This window comes from Mustela putorius, unplaced genomic scaffold (genome assembly GCF_011764305.1).
Source record: "Mustela putorius furo isolate JIRA1106 unplaced genomic scaffold, ASM1176430v1.1 tig00000228_pilon_pilon_pilon, whole genome shotgun sequence".
In the NCBI taxonomy this organism is placed as follows: Eukaryota; Metazoa; Chordata; class Mammalia; order Carnivora; family Mustelidae; genus Mustela; species Mustela putorius.
Window position 1 is genome coordinate 7,673,443 of NW_025421322.1, and position 14,933 is coordinate 7,688,375.

Genomic DNA, 14,933 nt, shown 5'->3' on the forward strand with positions numbered 1-14,933 from the left:
TGTGCTACCTACTCATATAGCTTGTTTTGCCCTCTGATCCTGCTTGGGCTCTATCTCAGGTGTACCATTTCTGTCTTCTGATAGACTGCTGCTGAGTTCATACAGCTTTATATCTTGGTGATTCTAAATTCAGCTCAAAATGGGCAGTTGTGGACATACGGTTATTTGGTGCTCATCGCCAAACATTCTGCGTCTGCCAGAGCTCATTCACGTTCCAGAAGTCACTTCTCAAAAGGTCTGATTTTGCACTACAGGTAGCATGGCCTTACTGTGGAATCCCAGAGTCATGATTCTCCCACTGGGGTTTACTATAAACTTTACACTGCATCTTTTTCCACCATTTCCACCATGCTTCCTTCACTATAAGGTCTACTGGGTCTTGTGACCCACACATCAGGGCTACTTGTACTGTGGCCTAGACCTGATAGAGAACTATTTCCTGATCTGGGCTCCGCTCAAGACTCGTAGCAGATGAGCCAAAGCAGTAAGTATTCTTAGGTATGAAATGTGTTACCTACAAAGCTCAAATGGGTCTACCAGCCACAATACTTCCTTCCAACACAGCAGTTACCCTTTGGAAGAGATCTTGTGGTATGCCCCCTGATTGCTGGACCCCTAAAAAGTCACTAACATGGCGAATTGCTGGACCTCAATAGGATTAATTTCTCACCCTTTTGACCCTGTATATCTTACCAGGACTTCTTGTGTGTCAGCCATCTCTTGCTTGTCCTGTCCAGTCAGCAGGAAGTCATCAGTGTAATGTACAAATGCTCTGGGATGTCCAGTCAGCCTCGGATCTCTGGACTGTGAGAGGGTACAGGAGAGTTCATAGCCCAAGGGCAAAATTAAGTGAATACTGTTCATTCCATGTGAGCATGAACTTTCTGATCCTCTTTTCTAGCCGGAATAGAAAACACATTTGCTAAATCAGTAGCTGCGTACTGTGTACCTGAGGCTTACCAGCATATCTGCTCCAGCAACAGTACTGTGTCCAGCTCAGCAATGGGGATCAGCGCTGCTATGACTACTTGCCTTGACGTATGTTACAGTCGTTCTCCACCAATCCATCTGGTTTGTGCAGAGGTCAGACCGGCAGATTCAGCAGAGATATGAAAGAGACCGTACCTGCTCCTTTCTTGCCCACCCACTCCCAATGTGTTTCAGGTCCTTAATGGTGGCACTCATTTCCCCTTTCCTACCTAATGCAGTATTGATTCTGATTTATTGATTTGGGGGGAATAGGTGGGATTTAAGAGGCTTTTCCTATCACAGCTCTTATTTCATGGGTCAGTGACCCAATGTAGTTACTCCAACTATATCATTTCCAATTACACACTTTGGAATTGAGGAAGTGACAACTGGTTAGTTCCATGGACTCAGTCGACCTATTATACGTTAGACTTTAGCTCTCCAGCTATAAGATCCCCATAAGTTGTCATTCTAACAGGGTCATAATGACTCCTCAGGTCTTGGGAATAAAATGTCAACTCAGACCTTGGGTCCAATAATCCTTGCAATGTTTGGGTATTCCTCTTTTCCCCGTGCACAGTTACAATAAGTAAATGTCCATAGGTCCTTTTGAGAAACCATTGTATCATATACTTGTGGTTTTGCAAGGTCCCTCCTGCTAAGGTCCCAACGACCTCTTCAATTAGCAGTTCCAACTCAAGTCTGGTAACTGAGCAAGAGACTGTGCCTTTTTACTGTGATTACACTCGGCCTCCTCCATTCTTGCTTTTTTCTGCCTGTAGATGTCAGAGTATCATTATTGCATATCCAATAATTGCCTCAAGGACATGCTTTAATGATTTCCCAAACTCCCTGCAGATGAAGGCTATTTGGTTGCCCCTCAACGTTGCTGGTCATGACCACTTCCTGGCTTCTAATGGTTAAACACCACTCCTTGACCTCTTTTACTGATATGTGTTTGGGAACAAGGGCTTTCAGACTACTTTTCCTACCATCGGTTCTTGGCTGTAGAGAACTAGCACTGAACTTTTTGATGATGGTGGTGCCCCTCTCACCAGCACATTCCTATTGACCCTTGGTGAATGGTGTGTGTCCTAGGCTTTCCCATGCACGTAAGCTGGTGGTCTCTGCCTTACATGATATATCTGCCCATCATGCCAACTTCCCTCAGCTCTCTTTCTTCCTCTACAGGCTGCCAGGGCAGCGAGGTGTTTCCACTTGGCTCAACATTGGCCATCACTTTCTCCAGGCTTCTAAGAGCCATCCTAACAGTGAGTGTCCCCCTTTCCCTGGGGTCCTTGTCAGGGTGTCAAATCCCATACAAAAGACATGATTCTTCCTTTTTCGGTGTTACGCCCCTCCCACCTTGAAATTCAATCCCAGCGGTACTCCCTTGACTCCTGCCATAATACACCAATTCTTGTAGCTCTTTTGGTGTGTAATCTATTTCTCTTCTTGTCAGGCTCAACGTATCCCTAAAGAGGAAATGCTGGAATTGAACTCTAGTTATCGGCCCACCAGTCCAGAGTGTAGACAGGGAGTGCTCCATACCTGTTGCGTTGCCGAGAAGCAGCCTGTGTGGTGTCTTCCCAAATGCAGGAGAAATGCTAGCTCTTACTAGGAAGGGGGAGCCCACCTCTCCAAGCTCTAGTAGTTCAGGGAGATTTGCAGTGCCCACATCATCAATATCCTTGGAGTTCTCCCACCTCATATTTCAGAGTTCTCGGTTTTCTCTACCAGAGCCCTGTCATTAGCAAAACAGACTACACTGGCTGAGCATTTAAGTGTCTACAGAGGTTTGCAACTCTCCTGATCAGATCCCGTGTCTGCTGCTTGGCTTTGTCGGCACCTTTTCTGCAGGAGGGAAAGGCCACTTTGTAAGCTAGCGGAGTCTGGTCTCTGATTCTCAGTTAGCCTTTAGTCGTTGGCCCTCAGTTTCTCATTATTCCTCTGCCTGGCACCAGTACAACTTAATACCCAGCCACTATGCTGTCCATGGAGACATTGTGCCCTCGTCTCCTTCACATGCCTGAATCATCACACCTGCAAGGGTAGTTCCTCTCATCAGGACATTTTCCTAGGTCACCGCACTGAAACCTTCAGCGGCTCAGCCACTCAGACTGGAGCCGTTTTTCTCAGCCAGGCAGGGAGTGGGGCTGTCTCCGCACTCCACCTTACCTCTTCTTTTCTTGCTCTACCCCTGTTTCTAAAAGGAACAGATGCCAAGACAGGATTAGGCAAACAAGAGATTTATTGAAAGGAAGTGTCTGTGAAGGTGAAAGGGCAGGGAGCCCAAAAATAAAAATAAAAAAAAAATAAAAAGGCAGAGAGCAGAAGTACGCAGGGAGAGGCTTCTGTCGGGACTGTGGGCTTGACACCTGTGACAGGAGATCCTCAGGCGGCTGTGCAGTTAGTTCTAAGAAAGCTTTAGCCAAGCCAATGGTGAGTCCTTGAGCCCAAGTTGCCTATTAGAGAGTTCCTTAACCCCTCAGGGATGGGCCAGAACTAAGACCCCTACTGTGTTCGGTCTTTGGCTGGAAACAGCTGAGGGAAGTGTAGCCTTGGGCTGGCGCCTGGTAGTGGGTCTGGGGTTCTTAGTAGTCTCAGCTCCCCGCCCCAGCTCTCTGGAAGGAGATCTGAGGGGCACATTTCCATGGCTGCCACAGCTACCTGCTTCCATGCCCATTGTCCTTATGAATTAGTATCTGTTGATATTTCTACATAAAGATCATTCAGCAAGTACACAGTAATTTTTTACTTATCTTGAACTTAATGTAAGTGAAAGTGTAATTAATTTGCAAAGTGCTATTTAAATATTGGTCTTAAGTGATATTAACTGTCATGGAATTGGCACGTAGTGGGTGCTCATGAAATGTTTGTTGACATAAAGTAAAACCAGACTTGAAATCCTGGTGGAATATTTACTGATGATTTTAGTTGTATATTTTCATGACTTAACACTTTTCTCCTAATTCCTTTGTCCTCCATAAGCCTGCGAATGCAGAATGTCTATATTTAAGGAGAGTGCCTTTTTAAAATATATTTTGTCCTGATGGACACCTGGGTGGCCCAGTGGTTTAAGCCTCTGCTTTCAGCTCAGGTCATGATCTCAGAGTACTGGGGTGGAGCCCCACATCAGGCTCTCTGCCCAGCAGGGAGCCTGCTTCCCCCTCTCTCTAACTGCTTCTCTGCCTACTTGTGATGTCTCTCTCTCTCTCTCTCTGTCAAACAAATAAATAAAATATTAAAAAAATAAAATACATTTTATCCTGAAATACTAAAAAGTATATTTTCACATGCATGAATAAATAGATTTATTCTATTTAAAATTAAATTTAAAAATTGATTTTTGATATGCTAACATAAAAAAATTATTTGATAAAATAAAAAGTTGATTAAATTCAAGCCATTGAACTCTACAGTGTAACTGCTTCAATTAACCTTTATGAAAATATGCAAGCTATTTTTGTCCTTCATACCACACCTCAGTTTGAATTAACTAATTGAAATTATTGAGTCAAATCATGAAAATACACCCATACAGAAAAATACAGTCAAATATTTAAAGTTAAGCCAAATAAATATTACAAAATACCTTTTAGATTGTTTTGTTGAAGAGTAATCACTATGACTGAAGCAGGACCCAACCAGGATTTAAGGATGGGGAATGAGAGAGCATGTGTCAAATCATGCAGTTAAGAAACCCAGGGCCACCCGGGTGGCTCAGTTAGTTAGGCTTCCAACTCTTGGTTTTGACTCAGGTCCCTGATTGTCAGGGTCCTGGTATCGAGCACCTCCTTGGGCTCTGCACGGAGTCTGTTTGAGATTCTCCCTCTCCCTCTGCTCCTCCCTCTGCTTGCACACACACACTCTAAAATAAATAGATAGATAGATAGATAGATATTTTGAAAAAAAGAAACAAAGCCCGTTTTCCCCCTCTGCTTGATCTCTCTTTATTTTTTTTCTTCAATTTTATAAAACACAAAGGAAAGCCACGGATTTTTCTGCTTTTCTGCTTGTTGAAGGAAATGGACAAGGGTTTTCAGTGATGGAAAAACACTATTTCAGGGTTCTTGACCCTCCATCAACTATCTGACCACTTTTGAAAGTTTAGGTATTTGTCCTCATCCTTTTTCATGTTTACTGGAGGGAGTGCAGAGGGGAGTGATGGGAACTTCTTACCACTCACGGCAACTGAGTTCTCAATTCAAAGACTTTGATGTAATGAATGTATAGGATAAACCTTTTTTTGGAGATGTAATCTACATGTAACATTACTTTCAGATCTACCACATACAATTCAATATTTGTGCATACTGTGAAATGATCACCATACGTGATTATAGTTCTTGTAATGAGAGGTTTTAAGATCCACTCTTTTAGCAGCTTTAAAATGAACAGTGCAATATTATTAATTAGAGTAACCATACTGTACATTACATCCCTGGGATAACTTATTTTATAACTGAACTTTTGGCCACCTTCACCCTTTCATTCACCTGCCCTTCCACCCAGCCTGCCTCTGGCAACCAACAATCTTTGTATCTATGAGTTGGTTTTTGTTTGTTCTTGTTTCAGATTCGCCATATAAGTGAGATCATAAGATATTTATCTCTCTGTATGATTTATTTCACTTAGTATAATTCCCCTGTTGCATAAGCCCTTTGGCTTTTCTTTTTGTAATGCAAATGCATGACTTAAGGTCTAATTTCGAAGAGGCCTCTACTTCAAAGATGGCTGTCTTAAGTAAACACTTGCCAGCCCCAATTAAAGAGTCAGCCACAACCCACTGCCTCCCCAACCCCCACCAATCTCCTTTATTTTAGAGATCTTGGTTGGTCTGGATAAGTGACCACTTGGGCCACTTGGTTTTCTGGTTTGGGGTTTTTATTTGTTTTTGTTTTTTCTCTTTCTGCACTTTAAATTCCCTCTATTCTGCTTTAAACAATTCAATAAAAAGTGAGCCTGAACCCTAGGCCCTCATCCTCAACCCTAATAAAATCAGAACCCTAGGGCCATGGATGCCCTCTCTTTTTCTCTCTACCCGCAACCTCCCTGTGTAGCCACAGATGTGCCATGTAATTTCCAGGTACTATAAGTAATTAATCTTGTTTCTTTCAAAGTTTCCTGATGGTTATTGCTAAGGGCATCTTGCAATTATAATAAGAACCACAAGGGATGGTTCAGCCACAACATTGGTTATTGATAGGCTGAGACTGGCACACAACATGCCCTCAAGGTCCGTCCATTTTGTTGCAAATGGCAAGATTTCCTTCTTTTTTTATGGCTGAATAATATTACACTGTGTTTGTGTATGTGGTTTTTTATTCTTTCATCTGTTGATGGATAATAAAGTTGCTTCCATGTCTTGGCTATTGTGAATAATGCTGCAGTGAACATGAGAGCGCAGATGTCTCTTTGAGGTCCTGATTTCAATGCCTTGAAATATATATCCAGAAGTGGGATTGCTGGATGATATGGTAATTCTATTTTTAATTTTTTGTGGAACCTCCATATGGTTTTCCATAATGGGCATACCAATTTACATACCCACCAAAGGTGTACGAGGGTTCCCCTTTTCTCCACATCCTTGCCAACACTTGTGTTTGTTCGTTCCTTCTAATTATAGCCAGTGATTCTCTCATTGTGGCCTTCATTCACATTTCCCTAATGATTAGTAATATGAGTGTCTTTTCATGTATCTGTTATCTATCTTTGTCTTCTTTGGAAAAATACATATTCAGATTCTCTGCCCGTTTGTTTTTAAAGTTTATTTATTTGAAAAAGAGAGTGCAGGAGGAGGGGCAGCCGGGGAGAGAGAATCCTGAAGCAGACTCCTCACTGAGCCTGGAGCCTGACACACAGGGTGATCCCAGGACCCCGAGATCACAACCTGAGCTGAAGTGATCAAGTTGTGATCAAGTTGGCTGCTTACCTAGCTGAGCCACCCAGATGCCGCTGCCCATTTTTTAATTGGATTGTTTTTTGCTATTGAGTTGTAGGAGTTCTTTATATATTTTGGATATTAACCCCTTTTCAGATATATGATTCACAAATATTTTATCTCACCCAGTAAGTTGCCTTTTTGTTTTATTGATGGTTACCTTTGCAGTGCAATAGGGTGATATAGTCCTACTTATTTGTTTTTGCTTTTGGTGTCAGATACAGAAAGTCATCACCAGGATCAATGTCAATGAGCTTACTGCCTGTTTTCTTCTACAAGTTTTATGGTTTCAGCTCTTACATTCAAATCATTTTTGTATTTTGAGTTAATTATTGTGCATGATTTAAGATAGTGGTTTATTTTCATTCTCTTGCATGTGGCTGTCCAGTTTTCCCAACACCGCTTATTGAAGAGGTGGTTCTGTCTCCACTGTGTATTCTTGGCTCCTTTGCCATCAGTGCTTGACTATATATGCGTGGGTTTAATTTTAAGTTCTCTGTTCTGTTCCATTGATCTATGCATCTTTTTTTATGCCAACACTATACTGTGCTTTAATTATTATAGCTCTGGAATATGGTTTGAAATCAGGATGTATGGGGCACCTGGGTGGCTCAGTGGGTTAAAGCCTCTGCCTTCAGCTCAGGTCATGATCCCAGCGTCCTGGGATCGAGCCCCACATAGGGCACTCTGCTCAGTGGCAAGCCTGCTTCCCCCCTCTCACTCTGCCTGCCTCTCTGCCTACTTGCGATCTGTCTGTCAAATAAATAAATAAAAATCTTAAAAAAGAAAGAAAGAAAGAAATCAGGAAGTATGCCTCTAGCTTCATCCTTCTTGGGATTACATTGACAAGTTAGGGATTTTGTGATTCCATACAAATATGAGAATTATTTGTTCTAGTTCTGTGAAAAATGCCATTGGGAGTTTAATGGAGATTGCATTGAATCTGTAGATTGCCCTGAGAAGTATGGACATTTTAACAATATTGCTTCTTCCAGTCCATGAGCACAATGTAGCTTTCCATTCTTTTGTGTCATCTTCAGTTTCTCTCATCAAGGTCTTAAAGTTTTCAGTCTTTCGTCACTATGGTTAAACTTATTCCTAGGTATTTTATTCTTTTTGATGTAATTGTAAATGAGATTGTTTTCTAATTTCTCTTTCTAATAGTTTATTATTAATGTATAGAAACATAACAGATTTTTTATGTTGATTTTGTTTCTGGTAACTTTACTGAATTTATTTATTCTAATAGTTTTTTGGTGGAGCTTTTAGTAATATCATGTCATATAGGCTTTATAAAAAAGCAGTATAAAATGATGTTTTTTAAAAACCCAAACATTTAGCACTTATTTATTTATTTATTTATTTGAGAGAGAGAGAGAGCACAAGCAGGGAGGAGGGGCAGAGGGAGAGGGAGAAGCAAGCTCTCCACTTAGCAGGAGCCTGCCGGGTTCCATCCTTAACTGACTGAGCCATCCAAGTGCCCCAGGAATGGGAATCACTTCTGAAATGAGTCTTAATCCTCTGTCACTGAAGTTTAGGAGTTTAATAAAAAACTTCTTCTTAAGGACGCCTGGGTGGTTCAGTCAGCTAAGTGGCTGCCTTCGGCTCAGGTCATGATCACAGGGTCCTGAGATCGAGTCCCACATTGGGCTCCCAGCTCAGCGGGGAGCCTGCTTCTCCTCTGCCTGCTGCTCTCCCTGCTTGTGGTCACTCGCTCTTTCTCTCTCTCTGACAAATAAATAAGTAAAATCTTTAAAGGAAAAAAAAAACCTTTTTGTTTTTCTTAAAAATGTTTAAGAAGAGTCTGGCTTTATAGCTCTCAGTTACCTTAGAGCAGGGCTTTTTACTTTTAGACCTGTGGTTCTCAACTGGGACCAGTTTTGTACCTTTGGGGACATTTGACAATGTCTGAGACATTTTTTAATTGTTATACCTGCTGGGGAAACAGTTGTTGCTAGCATCTAGTAGATAGAAGCCAGAGAGGGATGCTGCTAAATACCCTGCAATGCATAAGACAACACCACCACAGCAAAGAATTATCTGGTACAAAATATCAATAGTGTCATTGTTGAGATCCTTGCTTTGGTCAAATTTAGCCAAGCCACTACAGAAATAACAGGAGGGATCCTTCTTTTTTTTTTAAATCAAAATTCAAAACTGCAAATTTTAAGCAGTTGTTAATTCATTAAGAAAAAAAAAACAGGTAAGAAATCTGTTTCATTATCTAGCAATATCTTACACTTCCAGGCAATAAGAATGAGCCAGGCAGGAAGGAACATCCTTCCTTACAGCCTCCCCTGAGTAATAATCAATTCCAGTCACCGAGGCCAACATTCACTGATTTACAAAGTTGAGTAGACTGGAAGTATATTTATTTATTTATTTATTCTTTCTCTTTCATCATTTGAGTCTGATTTTTCTCTTGCTATTTTTCCTGCTCCAGATCCGAAGTCTGATTTGCGCCTTATCCCAGTGTCAATGTATATACCACTTAGAAAATGAAACAGACGTAGTATGGGGTTTGCCTGGCATCTGGTCAGGGCACTGGGTACTACTGACTTGGAAGTGACGCCTGCTGAGTCACTGGTACTACCTCCTGCTACACCCTGTGGTTTCCATAGTGATGTCTCAGTGAATTGCACTCAACAGAACTTGACTGGTGAAAGCAATTTCCTGTAATTCAAGCTTTCTATTAATGGGAGCATGATTTTGACCATTTTCGAATTTAACTTTACCAGTTAAAATCTTTTGGAATAAAATGCACAGATCTGTTTTAAGAAGTGAGGTCGTTAGGGTGAAACCCTGATAGGAAAGGAAGGAAGTAAGGATGGAGGTGATTGGAGAGGTTTCTTAAGGAGACAGAGGAATGCTAGTGAATACAAAAGATTGAGAGTCACCTTATGTGACGGGTGTGACTTAATAAATGGGTTGTTATTAAGTCTTGCCACTTGATCACTGCTATAGAACTTATCTTTGATGGAACCAGAGAAAGCAGATTATTATCCAATCAAAAAAAATTTTTTTAATGATTCTCACTCATCATCTTATTTTAAGAAAAAAGAGAGGGGATTGCCTGCCTGGCTAAGTTGGTAGAGCTTGTGACTCTTTATTTCAGGTTAAAGTTTGAGCCCCCCATTGGGTGTAGAGATTACTTAAAAACACAATCCTTAAAAAAAAATAAAGTGCACTAATGTAACACTGTATGTTAATTATACTGGAATTAAAATAAAAATGAAAAAAAAATTTTAAGAGAAAAGGAAGGGAAGGAGCAGTTAAGATTTCCCCCTACTTGCTACCCATTTAGTGATATGGACATAGATCTGTCTTCCTGTCCGTACGTCTATCCTTCCTTCCTTCCCCCTCCATCTCCTCCACCACCTTCTTCTACATTTTCACAGTTGCAGAATAGATTATGTAGAGTTTTAAAAGTTGGTGTGACATCTCAGTACTAGAGAGACTTAAGGACTGTGTCTTTAAGGGATACTTGGGAAATCAGGCATCTTAAGTCTTTAGAGAACATTCATGGTCAGTTTGGATGTTTGAGCAGTGAATCCAAAACTGATTACAACTCAGTGAACACTGATTGCAACCCATTGAACAGTGATTTATATAGGCCCTTAAAGCCCCATAATGGAAGGTAATAAATAAGCATCTGATTATTTGGTGAAGGAGGTTTTAAAACATAGAGTGGATCAGTATTTTCTAGTTTTTTAGTATGTGTTTTAGCACATAGTTTTTTAGCACATGTAATAGTGCTAATGGTGCATACATTTTATTTTATTTTATTGGTTTTTTTTTTAGGCTTTATTTTTTTCAAAGATTTATTTATTTGGGAGAGAGAGAATGAGCACGAGTGGGAGGGGCAGAGGGAGATGGGGAGAGAATCTCAGACTCCACCTTGAGTGTGCACAGCCTGACATGAGGCTCGATTCAACCCTGAGACCATGAGCTGAGCTGAAACCAAGAGTTGGAAACTTATAGGACTGAGCCACCCAGGTACCCATGGTATCTACATTTTTATTTTTTTTTTTAAGATTTTATTTATTTGACAGACAGAGATCCAAGTAGGCAGAGAGGCAGGCAGAGAAGGGGCGGGGAGCAGGCTCCCTGCTGAGCAGAGAGCCTGGCTGGATCCAAGGACCCTGGGATCATGACCTGAAGGTCATGAAGCTGGGCTTTAACCCACGGAGCTGCCCAGGTACCTCGGTGTCTACATTTTAAAGTAAGCATAAGTTTGCTTTGATCCATTCTTTCAAAGTTATTAAATAGCTAGGATTAAGGACAAGAACTCTTTCACTGAATGAATGAATGAAATGTTCTTTCATTTAGTTGACATTTTAGTCCCAGCTATGGGTGTGTTTCTTAAGTCAGCTTTATGCCTGGGTCTCTTCACAGGCAGTGAAGGTTATGTCCAAAAATGAACCCATTATATTGCTCCAACTGTCAAATTTCATTTCCTTCTGCACTACCTATTTCTGAATGGCATATCACACACAAAGATACCCAGACAGAAACCTGGTTATTTTAGTATATGTGCTGCCGAAGCGAGCACCAGAAACCTGGTTATAAGGAGGCAAATTTTATTATTAATAATAGTGTTAGGAGCGTCTGGGAGGCTTAGTCATTAAAGTGTCCTGCTCTGCAGGAAGCCTGCTTCTCCCTCTCCCCCTCCCCCGCTTGTATTCCTTCTCTCACTGTGTCTCTCTCTGTCAAGTAAATAAAATCTTAAAGTATTAGTAACAATAACTGCCAGTGATTATGGAACACTCGTAGTACTGCAAATGCTTTGCATGCACTTAAACTAATTTACTTTTAATTCTCTTAAGAACCAAAAGGTTCTATTACAATAGAACCTTTATAGGACCTATTATAATCCATATTTAGTCTCTGGACTTGGCATTCTGTCCATTAAAGATTCTGAAAGGAGCTCAGTCTCAAAGGAGATAGACAAGTAATTGAAAACAAGTCATTGTAGTCCATTGTGATGCCTCAGCAGGATACCATAGCAGCACCTATGAGGAAAACCTTAGCTTCCTACTGGGAAAGGAAGAAGCCCTCCACAAGTGAATGATGTTTATCCATTGCCAGCTAGTTCTGGTATATTGCATGGGCAAGTAGAAATATAGCAGGGCTATTTTCAAAATAGATCTGTGATCCCTCATTCAGATATGTCACTATTTTTTTTTTTTTAAAGATTTTATTTATTTATTTATTTGACAGAGAGAGAGATCACAAGTAGGCGGAGAGTCAGGCAGAGAGAGAGAGAGAAGCAGGCTCCCGCTGAGCAAAGAGCCCGATGCGGGGCTCGATCCCAGGACCCTGAGATCATGACCTGAGCCGAAGGCAGCGGCTTAATCCACTGAGCCACCCAGGCGCCCCCAGATATGTCACTATTAATGAAAGAATCTTTTGCCACAATGCTACGTTATCAAAATTGATGACCCTAGGTCCAATAATATATAAGGTGTGGGCCCATATTCTCTAGAGAGATAAGGAAGTTATGGGATGGAAATCTTAATAGATACTAAAGATGAATGGATCAGAGAACACAAAAAGCGTATTTAGGGATCTAGGACATGGGCAGAAGGAGTGACTGTTAGGTAAAGATGCGGTTGGTGTGAGAATTGAAGGCATCAAGGCAGAACGGGTATGCCGCAGATCCTGGTGGACAGGCCCATGACAAGATCAGCTAATAGTGACAGAAAAGAAGCTTCCAGCAAGTGCACACACATGTGCCCATGTTTACATGAGGGATGGAGAGAAGACTGACAGCAACAAAAAGGGAAGGCATCTCTTCTGATCTCTACCCCCATCATTAACCCAACCAAACGAGGAAATTAGATATACTTTTAGGGCCAGCTTTAAAAATGGGGCTGAATGATTTTGTGACTTCCTCTCTCCTGCTTCCACTAAGTAAAATATCTCTTTACTGCAACTAAACAGAGATTAATATCTAATGATTGGTTGAGTTAATACATTGATTTAAACACACTATAGCTTTGTTGTAGATTAGGGAGCATTTTGTTGCAAGGAACAATATTTTCCTCAAGGCAGCTCAAGAATTCTGTGGGGGAAAAATCTCATGGAAACCCAGGGACAAGAACCCGAGAACCACAACTGAGCCAGACTTTCAGGGCTCTGGAGCTGGGCATTGGAGAGCCACAAGGAAATGAACCTCCTTCTGCACCTGCTCTGTGTGTTCTGTGCCCATTGGCCTCTTTCTCTTGCTCGTAATTTCTATTCTTCTGTAATTTCAGCTCTTTCTGAACCCAAACAGCTGCCCCAGCCTGACTACATAGGACTTTTCAGTTCCAGTTCCCCATCATTTGGCTACTTACCTGTCTGTCTTTCAATTTCAGTTTCCCAGAGACGAGAACCCCTTAGTTGGGATCAGCTACTTGTGGGCAGAGCCCTTTGCATCAGAGTCCCTTGGAGGCCCTGTTTTACAGGTCTGCCCTTGACCTCTTGCATAGCGTGAGCTGGAGGTGGGAGTTGTCAAAATGAGCTGGCGGACTAAGCCACTAAAATGTTTAGTATATTTCAGTTAATGGTCAAAAGGAAGAGGAACATCCTATCAGTATTTTGATGTGGGCAAGAAATGGAAGGAAATAGGGACTTGGGGGTCCAAAGTGGGGGATAGGTCACTCGGAGTTGTTAAAAGGGCACAGAAAGAAGAGGCTGATTTCAGCCTTAACTCACTTTGACTGCCTCTGTTTTCCTAGCTGCTCAATCCTCTGTCTCCTGATGATCACCCCCAAATATGTGGGAGCAGGCTCAGTCTTTCCTCTGTTCCTCCTGAGGTGGCAGGTATAAGGGGGAGCTTGGAATTCCATTACTGTCCCTATACCCTCGGGGTCTCCCTGGATCTGGGTGTGGATCCCAGTTGCCCTCTTTTCTCCATGTGGCTCCACCCTGAATCCCTGCGGTGAGCTGTGCTGTGGAACCCTAACTAGCTCCTACCAATGGTTTCACCATCGTTGGATCCAGTTAGCCCATGCCCTGCTTACTGGCCTAATGGAGGGAGATAAGTGCCTTGTCTCCTAAACTTGAGCACTCAGAAACCCTTCCTCCATGCCCTGGCCAACCACTGAGGAGCCCCAGAGTTCTGCCAAGCTCACAAAGCCACAGCCATGACCAGCAACTGCAGCCCGAATTTGGCCAAGCCTGGGCTTCTCTCCTGCCGCTGAGGTTCCAGCATGCCTCGCACCTGAGAAGAACACAAACTTTGCAGACTTCATAATTACCTCCAAGGGAATTTCATCATCACCTTAGCTGGGATAAAATAGAGGCTATGTACGGAGGTGTTGTTGTCCTGCTAACGCACTCAGGAAGCCTTGCTTTGCATGCTATATGAAGCTTTTGATGGGCTTTAACACCTTAACTTCCTCATGGAGAAACTTATTTCCCCAAAGATTCCTTAATCAAAACATCACAACATTAGATTTGTGAGAAAGTTCCCTTAAGCAATTAGAATTGATTGGGAATATGGGGTACCTGGGTGGCTCAGTGAGTTAAAGCCTCTGCCTTCAGGTCAGGTCATGATCTCAGGGTCCTGGGATCAAGTCCCACATCGGGCTCTCCCCTCAGCAGGGGGCCTGCTTCCTCCTCTCTCTCTCTCTGCCTGCCTCTCTGCCTACTTGTGATCTGTCTGTCAAATAAATAAATAAAATCTTAAAAAAAAAAAAAAAGAATTGATTGGGAATATAAGCCCAAATATTGAGTTCGGTATGATGGTATTATATGCTCCTCAATATTTGTAATTTTAATTTAAAATTCATTTGAACTTAAAATGTGTTATAACAGTACATAGAATCCCAAATACAAAAATTTCAAGCTCAGCTAGAACAAATATATTTGGGTCTAGTTTCAATTTTATAAGGAAATAGGCCAGAAAATTAATTTATAAAAAGCAATCTTGTTAATTAGATTCTTTCCAGGTGAGATGTGAAGTTCTGAATAGCATTATGCATTCCAATTTATAATTAATTTAATAACAGAACTCGATTTCTCTTGTAACGAA